The sequence below is a fragment of the Hyperolius riggenbachi genome, chromosome 4 (assembly GCF_040937935.1).
Source record: "Hyperolius riggenbachi isolate aHypRig1 chromosome 4, aHypRig1.pri, whole genome shotgun sequence".
Lineage (NCBI taxonomy): Eukaryota > Metazoa > Chordata > Amphibia > Anura > Hyperoliidae > Hyperolius > Hyperolius riggenbachi.
In genome coordinates, this window is record NC_090649.1 from 268,828,626 (window position 1) to 268,846,097 (window position 17,472).

Below are 17,472 nucleotides of genomic sequence, written 5' to 3' on the forward strand. Positions count from 1 at the left end.
AGATTTCGGGGGTGATCACAATATATGGCAAGTAATATGAGTATCATATCATGGTGTATGAGTAACTGTTACACAGGATTCTGAATAACTATAAAATAAGCTGGCCACTTTGGCAGGTAAACTTATTTGAGCAGCAAACTCCAGTAGGAGAGGAAAGGTCAAAGAGGGGTCATTGCCGCCATGTGTACAGGGTGGCATCCAAAGTTTTTCTGTGTGACCCAAGGATCGTATTCCGAACTTATCAACATGGCTGTCCCCACTCTAGCATATGCCCTCTATAGATTCAAATTCTGTGACCCTACCTTTATAAAAACACCGTAATTGGCTTAGGTCTTTTAAAATTAAGGGTTCCGCTTAAAGCTTGAAATTAGAAGTGACATACAAATAAGTGAAGTAAGGATGATAACTGTAGACGTTTAGATGCCGGGTTTAAGCACATAAAGTCAATTATTCCAATCTATTTTGTTTCCTGTCTTGTAAAGAAAAAAATAAAGGGTGTTTTAAATCTTCAAACATATGTCTTCTATGTAAGCCTCTAAAGAAACTCTAGAGGAAACTATTAAACAGACCTCGAACAGTTACAGTGAGCAAAGAAATTATTTCAAGGCATAGAGGAAGAAGCCAACCAGTAAATTGGGCACTGAGCTGTTTACAATATTAGAAGCAGGAAATAAGCTATGGCATAAAGAATAGCAAGACTTAAACTCCATCACATGTAGCTATGAAATGCTGGCTACAGAAATAGGCTTCCATAGCTTATGTATAGAATGTCCCGGGTTCAAATTGTTCAAAATATGTTAGAAACGCTGACTTTAATAGGTCTACCAAAAATTGTCCTTAATGATTTTGACAGATGCTGATGATAAAATTCATAATAGAAATGTACACCCATTTTTCATAAGTAAAGCTCAACAACAACAAATTGGTTCATCATTTAACATACTACACCATATTGGGCTCTCGTTTTTTTTTCTATTTTATTAACAACAAATTGGTTCATCAACAAATTGCCTGCCATAGAAAAAAAATAAAAAAAGATACACAAAAGATACCACACTGCATGCTTGCTGACCAGGATGTAGCATTCTCTGTATGGATAACAGTTCCTCTATGGTGTTTCATTATGGCATTTTATATTTACATTAAAGATTCAAATTTAATGATATTATTACATTATATAATAATACTAGTTTACCCCTCCAAAACCCAATCCAGGGTTTGGTGAGTAATGTGGGTTAAGTTAATTTCCTGATTATATCCCTGACCAAGACCACATTAGGGCCTGAGCACTCTGACACACTTCTATCCACTTGTGTCTTTGCTTTTCTTAATCTGCTGGGGGATGTGAGTACATCTCTGTACTCTCACCCATGCACTACATCTACCAGCATGCACTGTGGCAGGTGCATATGACCACCATACAAACAAGCAGCCCCCGTAGGTAAGCAATGCCTCTCCCCCATCCCCCCTCCCAAAGGCATACAAACCTATAAACCTATTTTATGGGGCTTATGGGGAGGTTCTTTTTTTTTTCTTTTGTTGGTGCTTGGGTCACTTTATTAGATAAGCAGACAGCTTATTATGTTTTTGCTATTAAAAAAATATATAATATATTAAAATAGTCCTTCCCAACCTTTTAGAGTCAAATAACCCCTACAAAATGTTTCTGCTCTCAGTAAAAAATTGCATAAAAACAATGAATACAAATAGTGCCATTGAGATTGACAGGTTAAAAAGCTTTAACAATAATTGCATGCTACACCTACAAATAATCACAAATGCAGCAGTCGCTACCCCATGTATAAAATGCAGCAATTACCGCCACATATGAAATGTAGCAATCACCCCACACATGAAAGGCAGCAATAACCCCCCACATATGAAATGCAGCAACCACACCCACTTATGAAATGCAGCAATAATCTTCCACTTATGAAATGCAGCAATCACCCCGTATATGAAATGCAGCAATTAATCCATAATTCAAATTAATAAAATTACCCCATGTGTGAAAATTTGCAATTACCCACACATATTAAATGCTGCAATTATTCTGCATATGAAATGCAGCAATTGCACCCATATAGGAAATGAAGAAATGACCACCACATATGAAATGCAGCAATTACTTCCACACATAAAATGCAACAGTTATTCCACATTTAAAATGCATTTACCCCACATATAAAATGCTGCAATGATCCCAAATATGAAATGCAGCAACTACCCAACATGTGAAATGCAGCAATTAGCCCCACATATGAAATGCATCATTAACGCCCACACCTAAAATGCAGCTATTGCCCCCAGACATGCAAAATGCAGAAATCACCCACATATGTGAAATGCAGCAATTACCCCACATATGAAACCAGCAATGACCTCACATTTGAAATGCAGCAATAGCCTCCACATATGAAATGCAGTAATTACACTCACATATGAAATGCAGCAGAGTCCCCACATTAGAGATGCAGTAATGTGTGCACCTCACCACACACACACATAGCGCAGACATTATTCCCCAATATTTAATGTCAGTGGGCTAAAAGGAATAAGTGTGTCCGGAGGCAGCATTTGTTCACCTCTCACCCTGCCTGGCTAACAGAAAAATGTGCCTACATTCAGCACGTGTCCACCTAAGTGCAGCATATGCACCCCCATTCACTCACCGTTCCATTATCATTGGTGTCAGTGGGCTTCAAAGGATTTTTTTATTGCACAGAAGCTTAAAAAATGGATTTGGATCCCTAAATGGTCCTCACGAAAAGTTTGTTTTAGTTTTGTCTAATGTGTGGAAGGGAAAGAACAATTGTCAGTCTGTTACTACGTTAAAGGGTTTCAGAGAATTCCAGCCCTTGCATTATCAAGGGGGCAGAACCTAAGGCAAGATGGAAGTGCAGACCCAAGCTTGAGACAACATATACGGTAATACGTGGTGGCAAACATAGTAGAGAAGTGGAGACTAAGGGCCTTATTAACACATGGATCTTTTTTGTGCTTAGTCCTCACTATGGCCCTGATGCATAAAAGGCAGACATTTTTTGTGTGGAGGTAGCAAACAGCAATTTTACCAATACGCCACCAGGGAAGCACCGCCTGATACACTGTTAACGCCACATATTCCAACACGCAGTGCTGACAGTGTATCAGGCTGTGCACCGCTGGCGTTAGTACTGTTAATATTGCTGTATGCTTCCTGCACACTGCAAATTTACCAGCCTTTTGTGCATCAGATCCTATGTTACCTGTCTCCAGGAGAGATGCTTTCTGTAGCCAAAGGACATGTCTCTTTGCGTCAATTTTCCTGCAGTGTCCACCATGATCCAACTTGATCCTGATGGGTGAAGCATACTGAGGGTGTGTACACATATTACTGATCACAATGAACTAGAACAGTCACTGCAGTCCAAGCTTTTTGCTAGAATGTTGCTAGCATGATTTTTTATTTTCAAGTAACTAGGTTATGGTATCCAAATTCCAATGAGGATTTTTTGTTAACACTTTGGAATAAATGGAAACAGGAAGTACATTTCACCAAACAGAATTAACATGCTTTAACAGAGATTTTACTAAGGTAATGCCCAGTATCAGCTCTCCTTTCATCATTGAAAGGCAGGTTGTAACAATAGGTGTTGTTTGGATTTTGGAGTTGCCCTCCAACCTCCACTAATCTCAGAATGCCTGTAGGTTAGCATCTGGCTCATGGTTGTGTTTATTTTCTACACTGGTATTTTGTTTTCCTGTAGCAGTATACACGCTCACCATGTACCCATTCTCATTATCCATGTTTGCTTCTTTTTCTGTAGCTTAAAGCACCAGGAAAGTGGGGAAAAGTTCTTAAATTGTTTAGGAGAATCAGTGAGGTTTCTGATTTCTGAAAAAGCAATAGGTCAAGCTCTCATATTTCTTTGTAAAGGTAGATATTACAGTTCACGTGTATAATACAGATTTATCTCTGTAGATGTCAGGACTCTTAAGGTAGCCATACACTGGTCGATTTGCCATTAGATCGACCAACTGACAGATCCCTATCTGATCGAATCTGATCAGAGAGGGATCGTATGGCTGCCTTTAATGCAAACAGATTGTGAATCGATTTCAGCCTGAAACCGATCACAATCTGTTGAGCTGCTCCTGCCGCCTGTCCCCCCCCCTTCCGTATACATTACCTGAAGCTGGCTCCGGGTCCTCTTCTCCGCGCTGCACGCATCCCAGCATCCTGCACCGCATACCAGCGTACACTGTGTCACTCCGTGACCAGGAAGTTCAAATAGAGCGCCCTCTATCTGAACTTCCTGGTCACTGGAGTGACACAGGAAGTTAATGTACGCTGGGATGGAAGCAGGAACAGAGCGGTGCAGCGTGGAGAAGATGCCCGGGAGCCAGCACAGGTAATGTATAACTGTATCGGATCGGCCGCCGCTAGCGACGCGCTCCCTACCCGCGGGCGATCGACGGTAATTTCCCGCACGGCGCGATCGACGGACCGATCCGATTTCGGGAGGAAATCGGATCGGCGGGTGCGTTTAGCGTGAACGATTGGCAGCAGATTCGATCCCAGTGATCGAATCTGCTGTCAAAACGTCGGCAAATCAGGCCAGTGTATGGCCAGCTTTATGGGAATTTTTTTCAACATGGTGATCTGCACAAATAATGGCCCCTTTGATGCTAATCATCACATTTATAAAAGTGACGATCAGCTCCTTAGTCAGTGCTGACCTCCACTTTAACTTTCCACATATTGTCCACATTTACTTCTGAATTCACACTGTTTATCAGCATGATAGCCACTTTATATAGTTCCACATATGTTTATTATCAGTATGATCACCACTTTATAGAGTGCCACATATTTATATCAGTATGATTGCTGCTTTGTAAATTTCTACAAAAGTTTATAAATCACTTACCGGTAATAGATTGCCACATATTGTATATGTTTATCAGCCTCGTGAATACTTTATAGATTACCACGTGTGTTTATCAGTATGGCCACCTATTTATAGAATGTCATCATTATGAAAATGGAGAAAGCTATTGACTTTAAAGTGGCAAATGAAAAACAAGGGTGTTCTTGTCAAACAAACATTTGTCACCTTTGGCGCAGATCCTCACTTTGCAAAGTTGTAATCAGCAGTCACAATTTAAGAAAATCAGATCTCTTTTTGATTGACCAACAGCCATTCACAACTTCCAATCTGCGATTCCATTTACATGAATTGAGCTTCAGATTGTTTTGGGATAGTTATGACAGTCAATCTAAGGCCTGGGGCCCACTACAGCTGTTTCAACAGTGTTTTGAAATTGCAGTCAATTCCAAAAGTGCTAGGTAAATGAAAGTCGATGGAGGTGATCCCACAGAAGCAATTGCGATTTCCTGAAATCGCAATTGTAGATCCTGCAGCATTTTTGGAGCGTTTGTGTTTCAATGCAAAGTATAAGATCGCTGCAAAATCACTTTTCAATCGCATGTACTAAGCAATTTAGGAACACCTTTACTACCAAACTGAGGGAAATTGCAAATCACAAGTCCTAATCACAGTACAAATCACTTGCATTAAATTCACAATTGATTAAAAAAATGCTGCAAAATTCGCTGCCAAAGGTGCGCAGTGAGTTATAAAGGTGCACAGGAAATGCGAGGACTGCTGCCAGAGACAGGAAAGGTAACTACAGCAATGGTATGTACTCTGCATATGGGGGGCCACACTTCCAATGCACACTCTGCATGAGGGGCTGTGGAGAGACATTGGGGGTGGGCTTATCTGCGGGTCACCCATTTTTGACAGTTTTTTAAGGTACAAGTGGGGGTTAAGCATAATGGTGGGAGGCTTACGTGCGGGTATATACAGTGTATTGGGCTTGATGCAGTAAACTTTGCTAAAATTGTTATGCACAAGGAGTGCACAGCAATTTTACCATTAAAAGCATAGAGGGAGCACCATCTGCTAACCCATTAGTATCATGTACATTACTGCAGTAATGTGCACATTGCTATGGTAACACGTGTTCCCCTACATGTTACCATAGCAATGCGCGTGTTAACCCAGTAATGCACATGGTGCTAACGGTCGGTACTCCCTCTGCACTAGTAACAGTAAAAATGCTGTGCATCCTTGAGCATGGCAACTTTACAGGAGATTACTGCATCAAGACATACATGTTTACACGTTAGAAAGAAATAAGTGAAGTGAAAGTGTGAAGTGTAAAACTCAAAATCCTAAAGTATTTGTCCATATCAGCCATATACACATGAACCATTTTAAAAAGAATGATGCGTTTATAGCCACGACAGCAGACGTACCAGTCGGCAGGACATAATGGTGACAGGGAGCATAGCCTAGCAAGGCTTCCACTCAAGGCAGGCTCACACAACAGGGCTCGGTAGGTTTTGGTCCTCTTGGCTAATCTGTGTATTTTCTCAGCCCGTCCAGTCCCAATGACAAGATCGATAATATACTGTAATGGATTGCGGAGACACCGCCGCGCGGTCTGGCAGTGGGGCGGCTGTCTCCGCGTTCAGGCCGGCGGTTTCCGCACAGCAGCATGCGTCTGGTGTGTCTGAGCCTAGTAGTGCACACAGATGGCGCGCTAGGAGGCAGGACCTTTATGCCAATAGGAGAGGGATCAGCAGATCAGGACGATCAGCTGATCCCACCGTAGTAGGTGATTGGCTAAGTGGGGCTAGGCGGCGCTGAGGAGCGCTGCTCTATATATACTTCTTGCCTGTCAGTTGCTGGTTGTCTGCCGTTGTGAATACTTACGTGTGAGCACTCAGACCAGTCAGATCCCACAGTGTGTTAGAACCAGGAGGACCTGGGAATTCACACTTAGCCAGATTACGTTTGTGTTATATGTTAGACCAGTTTCAGGGTGTTGTGACCAAGGACCTCACACCCAAGCTTAGGGATACAGTGTCATTGCTGTGTTATACTTTAGACCAGTTCCAGGGTGTTGAGACCATGGACCTCACACCCAAGCTTAGGGATACTGTGTCATTGTTGTGTTATACTTTAGACCAGTTCCAGGGTGTTGAGACCACGGACCTCACATCCAAGCTTAGGGATACTGTGTCATTGCTGTGTTATACTTTACACCAGTTCCAGGGTGTTGTGACCAAGGACCTCACACCCAAGCTTAGGGATACCGTGTCATTGCTGTGTTATACTTTAGACCAGTTCCAGGGTGTTGTGACCAAGGACCTCACACCCAAGCTTAGGGACTCTGTGTCCTTACTGTGTTATACTCTAGACTAGTTCCCGGGTGTCGAGATCAAGGAGCTCACACCCCAGTCTAGGACTCTGTTATATTATATGTTATGACTATTTGCTCTGTCGACCTTTCTCTTGCTTTCTGATTCGGTACCTCTGCATATCTGTCTACCTGTTGCCAGACCCTCCCTGTACCGGTTACCGAATCAGTCTTCTGTCTCTGTACCTCATCTGCTCGTGTGTTGCCGACCTGGCCTGCCAGACTATCCTAGCTGTCACTCCCCCTGAGTGCTCAGTCTATCAGTATTAGCAGTGACACCATTCCATCAGGTGTCAGCTGCAACCAGGACTCCCGCTCCTCAGAGAGTCCGGCCTGTTAGCAGCCAGTGGTCCCTCCCTCTGGCTGCAGTACAGTTCACCATCTAATACTGTTATCCTTGGTTACCAGGTCCTCACTATCCAAGAGATAGTTTCTGCACTGCCCAGGGCCACCTGCCCCTCAGGTGGCTCTTGGCCAAATACTTTAACTCATTAGGTGTCCAGAGGTTAGTCATACTTGTATTATTGGTGATTCTGCAGATCATCCATAATCGAGTATACATCTGTATTGTTGATGATTCTGCAGATCATCAACAATCAGATTCTCTCTGTGTGCTGACACCGATCATTACATTTACCATCATTTTTTTTTATTTTATAGCAGAGAGTAGATAAGTCACCTGTTCTGAGTAAAAACATAAATTAGGAGTTGATTTACACTTTACACTTGTTTCTAAATTTGTACTTCCTCCATTCTCACTACTGGCCCAGTTCCCTGGTATATGCAAACAATATGTAAATGCATTACTCATTATTCTCTGGGTAATGACGTACTGTATACTATTTTAGGGTGTTTTACGTTTTTAACAAGGTCTTAGAGTTTATGAAGTAAAAGCTATGCTCTTCAAGAAAAGCTCTCCCATACCTACATATGTCTGTTTTGCAGAGACAGGCCCACTTTCAGAACTAAGTGCCTCTATACCTCTTTCTGCCGTAGATGTCTCTCTTTTATGTCAATCATAAAGACTGATGTAAATAAAAGTATCTAACTACTAACAAGCATGCTATACCTAATTATCAGCCTTGCTCATTCCCAAATGTGAAGAAAAAAGTAGTGATGGTCCTGACTGCTTCTTGCCCAGCAGATGTGGTCCCTTTGTAAACTAAGTCAGAGAATTGCTGCATTGGTGAAATTTGCCTTCTTAACCACTTGAGGACTTCGGTGTTAACCCCTCCCTAGTGACCAGGACATTTATTACTAAAATGGCCACTGCAGCTCTAAGGCCAAGCTGCAGGGTCGAACAACTCAGCACACAAGTGATCCCCCCCCCCTTTTTCTCCCCACCAACAGAGCTCTCTGTTGGTGGAGTCTGATGCCCCCCCCCCCCCCCCAGATGTTTGTTTTTTGTTTTGTAAATATTTATTTTATTATTTTTTTAATAAAATGTGCTATTTTTTTATTTGGATTATATCCCTCCCTCCCCTGGCCAGCCAATCACTGCGGTTGGCTGTGATAGGCTTCAGGAAATTTGCAATAATTGAACTATAAGTGAACATTTGTGGTTACCCACAATGCACCACTACTGAATATGCAAATGATCTCTTTTCGCCCCTGTAAGGCAGACAAGCATCAAGAGCCGCTGGTGTATAGCAAGCCTATAGCTTTAAATATTACACAGCCACATCAAACCCACATGTAGACAGCCTGTTTCGTGTTTTTGGCCCTCATCAGTACATGGCACGGATTGATATGGCTGAGTGGGATATGGCTTGGACCAGTACAATAGAGTAACCAAGCAGCTCGGGGTGACCCAAACCACTAGGAATGTATAGGGGGATAAAAGAGACCGAAAAGTCCTCCTACTAATAAGCAATGCTTGGTGAAATTTGACTTCTTAAAACAGAAGGAAATTTGCAATAATTCAGCTATAAGTGAACATTTGTGGTTACCCACAATGCAACACTACTGAATATGCAAATGATCTATTTTCGCCCCTGTAAGCCAGACAAGCATCCAGAACCTGGTTAAGTTGGTTAAAGTTTTACCTGAGAAATTAACCTTTATTTATAGAAAGACCCCGAATCTAAAGAGCCTAATGGTACCATCATGTGTTAGCCCAGCTGACAAATATAGGACTCCCTTCTGGCAAAAACCTGGGTTCCATCCATGTAGGGGATGCTTCCCATGTAGGGAGGCTAAAGCTAGAAAAATTGCTAGGATTGTATTGTATCATAATGGGCGTGAATTTAAGATCAAACAGTGTATTACATGCCACACTAGGGGTGTTGTATACCTCCTCTGGTGTCCGTGTGGCATGCAGTACATTGGTAGGACTAAAAGAAAATTGTTGGACAGAGTACACGAACATGTCAACAATATTTGGTGTGATCTGGTTTTCTTGTATTCCTGTATTGTCATATTGCTGTATGTCACCCCTAAATATTTCTATTCTATGGAAACAGCGCTCAACAACCCACATATTAATACACAAGATTCCACATTTAAAAAGTCCACAACACCCTCAATAGGTGTGATCCACAGGTATCCAGTTAATAGTCCAAGCAATAATTCTTCATATACAGTTCATAGCAGTAATGATATATTCTCACCGGAACAATAGGCCAACCACTAACGATTAGCAATCACGTTTTTGGAGCATGCCAGCACACGAACTCCTCCACTGATATAGGACTCCTCAGATGTGTGTATACATGTCATATGAAAGAGAGACACAGCAATAGTGTGATACCGTTTACAGAGCATACACTATCCAGCACCACCAGTGCTCCCACTCCACTCACGGGTCACCCTAAAGTGCCTCCACCAGCTATGCACTCAAGCCTCTCACCAGATAATATGGCCGACCCTTCACAGACCAGCAGCTCTAGCTTTTTGTGATGACTTTCTCTTGTGTCAGCAAAGAAATGATCTAGGGCTCAAACAGGTGTACCATAGCGTAATTCCATTTAATAAAATATATTAAAAAGAGCAAGTGCACTTACAAACATCCAGTTAAAATGCGCATATAAAACAATCCTCGAGGTGATCCAGCGTCTGACCGGCTCCTACAGCGCCGCCCGACTAGTTTCGTCACTTGGACTCATCAAGTGACGAAACTAGTCGGGCGGCGCTGTAGGAGCCGGTCAGACGCTGGATCACCTCGAGGATTGTTTTATATGCGCATTTTAACTGGATGTTTGTAAGTGCACTTGCTCTTTTTAATATATTTTATTAAATGGAATTACGCTATGGTACACCTGTTTGAGCCCTAGATCATTTCTTTGCTGACACAAGAGAAAGTCATCACAACAAGCTAGAGCTGCTGGTCTGTGAAGGGTCGGCCATATTATCTGGTGAGAGGCTTGAGTGCATAGCTGGTGGAGGCACTTTAGGGTGACCCGTGAGTGGAGTGGGAGCACTGGTGGTGCTGGATAGTGTATGCTCTGTAAACGGTATCACACTATTGCTGTGTCTCTCTTTCATATGACATGTATACACACATCTGAGGAGTCCTATATCAGTGGAGGAGTTCGTGTGCTGGCATGGTCCAAAAACGTGATTGCTAATCGTTAGTGGTTGGCCTATTGTTCCGGTGAGAATATATCATTACTGCTATGAACTGTATATGAAGAATTATTGCTTGGACTATTAACTGGATACCTGTGGATCACACCTATTGAGGGTGTTGTGGACTTTTTAAATGTGGAATCTTGTGTATTAATATGTGGGTTGTTGAGCGCTGTTTCCATAGAATAGAAATTTTGTACATAGTGTGACACACACAATTGAAAAATAGCGATCCGACCAGACAGAGATTTATTAAGATTTATCAATATTTAGAATATCTATTGAGGAGCGCACTGATCAAATATAGAATTCACCCCTAAATATTGTCTGTAACCTAAATTAATGTTCAGCGCTGCGTAATATGTTGGCGCTTTATAAATTCAATAAATAATAAAATAATAATATAAAAATAGGGTAAGGGGGCACAGTGTATCAGAGCATTTTAGAAGGAAACATGCAAGTGACCCACTCCATTTGAATTTTTGTGCTATAGAAAAAAATGGATGTACTATGCAGGGGGGGGGGGGGGGGGATAAAATAAAGATACTCTCTAGAAAGGAAACTGAATGGATATTCAGGATGGAAACTATGTCCCCAAAAGGCATGGATGTCGAGGTGGACATTAACTGCTTCATAGAAAATGGGTAAATGTCTCTACACCCTAATGAGTAGAAAAAAGATACTGAAAGGGAATTTTGCTTATGTTTATTAACATGCTTTTACTTTTATTATTTTCATTTTTACTTTTCCAAAGTTTTATTACTTTTAATAAATCATTTTAGTCCTAATAGCATGAATAAACTATTTGTATGGTACATATATGTGAACCGGGTCCAAAGTATGCACAAGGGCATATGCAATATGCTGGATGGATGGTGTAATGGTTAAGGGCTCTGCCTCTGACACAGGAGATCAGGGTTCGAATCTCGGCTCTGCCTGTTCAGTAAGCCAGCAGGAGACCTTAGGCAAGTCTCCCTAACACTGCTACTGCCTATAGAGCACGTCCTAGTGGCTGCAGCTCTGGCGCTTTGAGTCCGCCAGGAGAATAGCGCAATATAAATGTTATTGTCTTGTCTTGTCAATAATGATTTCAAGGTGGGAGCCCCACTTAATGTTAGTTAGAAGTGTTTTGGTTTTTTTAATAAGGGAAAATCTGGGTGTTGGGCCCTTTAAGAGGAGTAACAGAGGTTGATTAAACCTGCAATATGCCTAATGTGTGTTTTGGACCTGGGAAATGAGATTAAAAAAATGTAGAAATGAAATCACACTTTGTGGGATGCATACAGTGTAGCTATATCTTTTAGGCCCAGTGCACACCAAAAACCTCTAGCAGATCTGCAAAGAACGCTAGAGGTTTTTGAAGCAGATTTCAGAGCGATTCTAGGCATGTTTAGAGACGTTTTCTAAACATGCCTAGCGTTTTTGGGAACGAGATAAACAGAGGAACACCAAGAGCCCCAATAGTGTAGTATGTATTGACAAAGGGGATAATGACAAAGAGTAATAGTTGTTATACTCACAAGCATGGGTCACCAATAGGCAACCACTGTAAAGGCAGGTGGGGAGATTATCCTGACCCCACTCAGGAATAAGAAGTCGCTCTCTGTAGATAGTAGAAAAGGGTCGCAACCCTCCACCCAGGGTGGATACAATATTATATAGGAGAGAACAGAGGCACCAAAAGGATAAAAGGGGCTTTAAAAGAGCTTAAAAGCCAAAAATTTGGTAATTAGAGGAGGCAGTGGTGGACTTACCTCCTCCAAGCAGACACAACACGACTGTACATTCAGTCTATTTATTAACGAACTCCAGATAAAACAAAGCAATATTCACGGGTCAGTGCCCGCTTCCTCAGGCAATAAAAAAGGAGTTACAGCATTTAGCAAAACAAACAACACTCGGCACAGAGGTGCCGAGTGTTGTTTGTTTTGCTAAATGCTGTAACTCCTTTTTCTATTGCCTGAGGAAGCGAGCGCTGACCCGTGAAACGCGTTGCTTTGTTTTATCTGGAGTTCGTTAATAAATAGACTGAATGTACAGTCGTGTTGTGTCTGCTTGGAGGAGGTAAGTCTGTTTTTGTGTGGCTGGTCCACCACCGCCACCTGAACATTTTTAAACCTTTTATCTAATTTTACCCTTTTGGCGCCTCTGTACTTCCATACATCAAGTCGACCACCCTTGGTGGAAGGGTGACAAACCCTCCTTTCTTCTTTCCACAGAGAGCGACATCTTAGTCCTGAGTGGGGTCAGGCCTAATCTCCCCACTTGCTTATACAGTGGTTGCCTAAGAGCAACCCAGGTTTGTAAGTATAATACTTACGATTTAATCTTCTTCCGTTTTCAAAAACATACTATATATACTACTATAGGCTCTCGGTCTTCATTTTTTATGTTTAAGTGTAAAGGTTACAGTTAGCATTAGTTTAATTCTTAAAGTGGACCTGAAATCAGAACTCCTCTTTGCTCTAAAAGATACACAACAGCATAATAACCTTTAAGCAAACCACATGTATTTATTACAGCTGATACAAGTCCTAAAATAAACTTGCACAGTTTCTACTTCCTGATTCATGATCATGTGACACAGGGGAGGGTCAAATTACAACTTGTGATTAGACACAAATGAGAGGGAATTAAACAGGCTAAACTCTCTAAATTCATACAGGGTGCATTTCTCTATGTGTTCCTTCTGTCCCGAGCAAGAGTTCAGGTCCACTTTAAGTAAGTGTCGGAGTGTGGTTTAGGGCTGTGACAATCCAGAGACTTTGTAGCTGGCTACAGCACTCATCTATGCACTGAAAAGTTACTCATTTGTTCTATGGCTGCTACTAACAACAGCATTGGACAACATCAGCAGTAAATACTTGATCATCATGTACTCTAAACTTTTCTCATAAGTTTACAGAAAGCAAATGTGTATTAAATAATATGAGGAACTGTAATTCAGGATAACTTATTTGGGGAGTCTTGTTGTTTGCTTAATGCTGAAAATATGATTATATACAGGCCTGGATTTACATCACAGGAGCCTATAGGCACAGATGTTCTGGCACCCTAGACTCGGCCCTCAATGACCTACAAACACCTGCTGAACCACAGGGCAAGTGTGCTGGCTGTCCCAGCTGTCACTTCTCCCTTACCTTCCCTTGCCTGTCATAGGTAGCCACAGGTGCCCCTTAGCATTAGGTAACCAGAGGTAGCCTCAGTATTAAGTAACTAGAGGTGCCACCGACTGAAGGGAGATCTTGTCGGTGGAGAGACCCGGGTAAGTAACCTCTCATTTACTTTCCACTCAGAACTCTGCACAGGGAAGGAGGAAGGGAGGAAGGCACTAGGGGAGGGGAGTGAGCCGCCTTTCCATCATCAAGCGCCTGTAGGCACACGCCTACATAGTGGACACACTACTCTCCTGTTAATACAGCCTAGGTTCCCTTTTTGTGGTACTTTTTTCACCCTTTCTTGTCATTACTACCATTGCCCCTCAGTGCTCGTCCCCCTATAGCAATCTTTTGCCATTCAACAAACACCTACACTATTCTCACATAAGGTTCGCCCCCTCACTTTATACACTACACTGGTCCGAGAAAGTCCCCTTTATCACTTACTATAATAGCATATCATTTCCTATGCATCAATGTTAATAGTATATTACCTCTTCATGCCCCCATATTTATGTGACACATTATATCCATACACAGCTCCCTGATATGCTTTGCATTTCTGTCATTTTTAGTGTGATACTCCGGTTAATCACTGCCTGATGAAGCGGGATGTTGCCCGTGAATCGCGTTGCAGTTCTTGTTTAGGAGTATGTGAATAAATTGTTGTTTCTTCAATCAACAGCATTTTTGTCTGTTTTTGTGTGGCTGGTCCACCACCGCCACCTGAACATTTTTAAACCTTTTATCTAATTTTATCCTTTTGGTACCTCTGTACTTCCATACTTTACACTTAAACGACAACTGAAGTGAGAGGAATATGGAGGTTGCCATATTTATTTCCTTTTAAACAATAGCAGTTGCCTTGCAGTCCTGCTGATCTATTTGGCTGCAGTGGTGTCTGAATAACACCAGAAACAAGCATGCAGCTAATCTTGTCAGATCTGACAATAATGTCAGAAACACCTGATATGCTGCATGCTTGTTCAGGGTCTATGGCTAGAAGTATTAAAGGCAGAGGCTCTGCAGGATAGCCAGGCAACTGGTATTGCTTAAAAGGAAATAAATATGGCAGCCTCCATATCCCTCTCACAGCAGTTGTCCTTTAATCCTTGTTTTGAACCAGAGGTGGTCAATAAAACTGTAATCAATTTGAGTTGAGGCACATTGTATGTATATGTTATGCAAATGTATGCAGCCAATAAAAATGATGAATCAAAATGCTACTCTCGTGATGGGAATACGCAATGAGATTTTTCAGCAGATAGATGGCCCAATAGATAGTTTCCGACAGGTCCGGTCTTATCTTTGAACGTTTTTCTGATCGATATGTATAGAAGTGATCAGAAAATCGATCAGAAAACGATCGAAATCAGATCGGACCTGTCATCAAACCATCTATCTGCCGAAAAAACTCATTGTATATTCCCAGCATCAGGCTCAAAGAGTTTGGTCTCCTTAGCTTACATAGAAAGTGAAATAACGTTTCATCTTCTTTTAAAACAACTTTTCAACACTGCAATTAAAAAAAGTACCAAAAAGTAGGTGAAAAAGTGCTATCAAATTTATTTTTGAGTATTTTCTTGCTTGCAGGTGGTTTAAAAATCATTTTTTGAAAAGTGTGAAAATATCACATAGGAGAAAACTCAGGAGAAAAGTGAATTGCATATGGCTCCAGACTGATATCCTACATTAGCTTGACAAGAAGCACAACTTGAGCATAATGAAGTGTCTTTCTTGCTGCCTGTGTATGATTGAGACTGTCAGGCTGGTTTCACACTACAAATTGCCATTAGCGTTGCACCGCATCGCACCGCCAAAAGTACACGGTGTACCCTGTCTAGCATCCGTCCAAACAGGAAATGGCGTGTGCTTGTGGTCACTTCCTGTTTTAGGTATGTGGAAGTGCATGGAAGCGCATTGTAAAAATACACATCCGCTCATGTGTGCTGCAATGTTGCAACGCAAACGTGTTTAAGAACTCTGCATCGCCATAGACTAACGTGACTTCTGGGCCGACGCAGATTGCCGCAGGTTGTCGCAGGCGCACCGCAGTAACATGGGTAAGCACTAGCCTTAAATCGGGCACTTCCGGTGCAACATACCGCAACGTGGGAAGTATGAACTTCCCCATAAACTTTCATTAGGCTGCGGTAGCAGTGCGGCAATTTGCCGCACCGCCACAGTGTGAAAAGGCCCTCACTGGTATGATGCGCAGATGTTCTGCAACATTGCTATTTGTCTTTGATGTTCGAAAAGTTCAATAAACATTTTGAAATAGAAATCATTATGCCACTGCTTTTGACTGGTCAGATTATATCAGTCCTCCATAATTGTACCAAGCCAGTATCAGGTTCTCAGTACTAGAAACTCCTGTTCTGTGTCCACTATGTACTATATTGTATATGTGGATTAATATATTAAGAGTCTTATTGTGCCTTGTGGAACAATCATAAGCCTTTATGGACATTTCAGGCCTTTCTGCAACAAGAAGAAACTTATCTAGGTAGCTAGTGAATTCCTAGGCGGTAAAATTCAGGTGTTTTTTTCCCAGATTATGTAATTACAAGCAGGTCTCTTTTCCTGCTTTAATTTTTTGCTGATCTGGTTAAACATATTGCACCCAGAATATATTTTACTTTTAGTTTGATTGATTATGATAAACAGCAAACATAAAGTAGGAGGCAGCGTGATGTTTCTTCTAAGGTGTTCGTTTTCACTCTCACAAAGGGTAGTTGTAGGGGAAGCTGTCCTTTTAGGAATGTACACCTGTGAGTATTTAATATAGGAGTGTGTGTTTGTATATTTCTGCTGTTGAAATTTAGATCAAAGGTCTTCAAGGTGTTGCTACAGCAAACCTTCAGGCATTGAAGAAAGGGAAAGGGGGTCACCATGATATAGCCACAGGGACCTTTGAACTTTGGTTTTGTTAACATGTTTTTTTCACTGGAAATAGAGTTCCGTGGATATATTTGTTTTGGGGCTAGTTTCTTTCTGTGACAATCTTTAGAGGAGAATGAAGTTCACCTATCTGGATATTCAGGAAGTTGTGGATTTAGGCCCTAGTAAGCTACATGGAAAGGAATAACAGGCGCAGCAACGGACAAATATTGAACCTGATGCCTAATCTTTCAGCAAACCATTCTGACTGCTTGTCAAAGAGAATTAGACACCCTTTGTCTGAGCTAATGAATGTTACTGTGAGGCTAATGCCTCTAAAAGGGCTTTAACTTTGCAGCAGGAGAAGTAAGTGTTGACTTTAGCGATTGGCAAATATTGACCAAGCCACAACAAAAATAGTTACCACATTTAAAAAAAAAATTAACGCCTTTTTGCTCACTGATGATTTTTCAATCCGTGTCAAACGTGGCTGTGTAAGTACTGGATACATTTCTAACACAGTACACAGCTTTTCAGATACAACTATAGCGACTTAGTTATTGGTTAAAGGGAACCAGAGATGTCGGACTTAGAAAATGAAAAAAAGATTTCA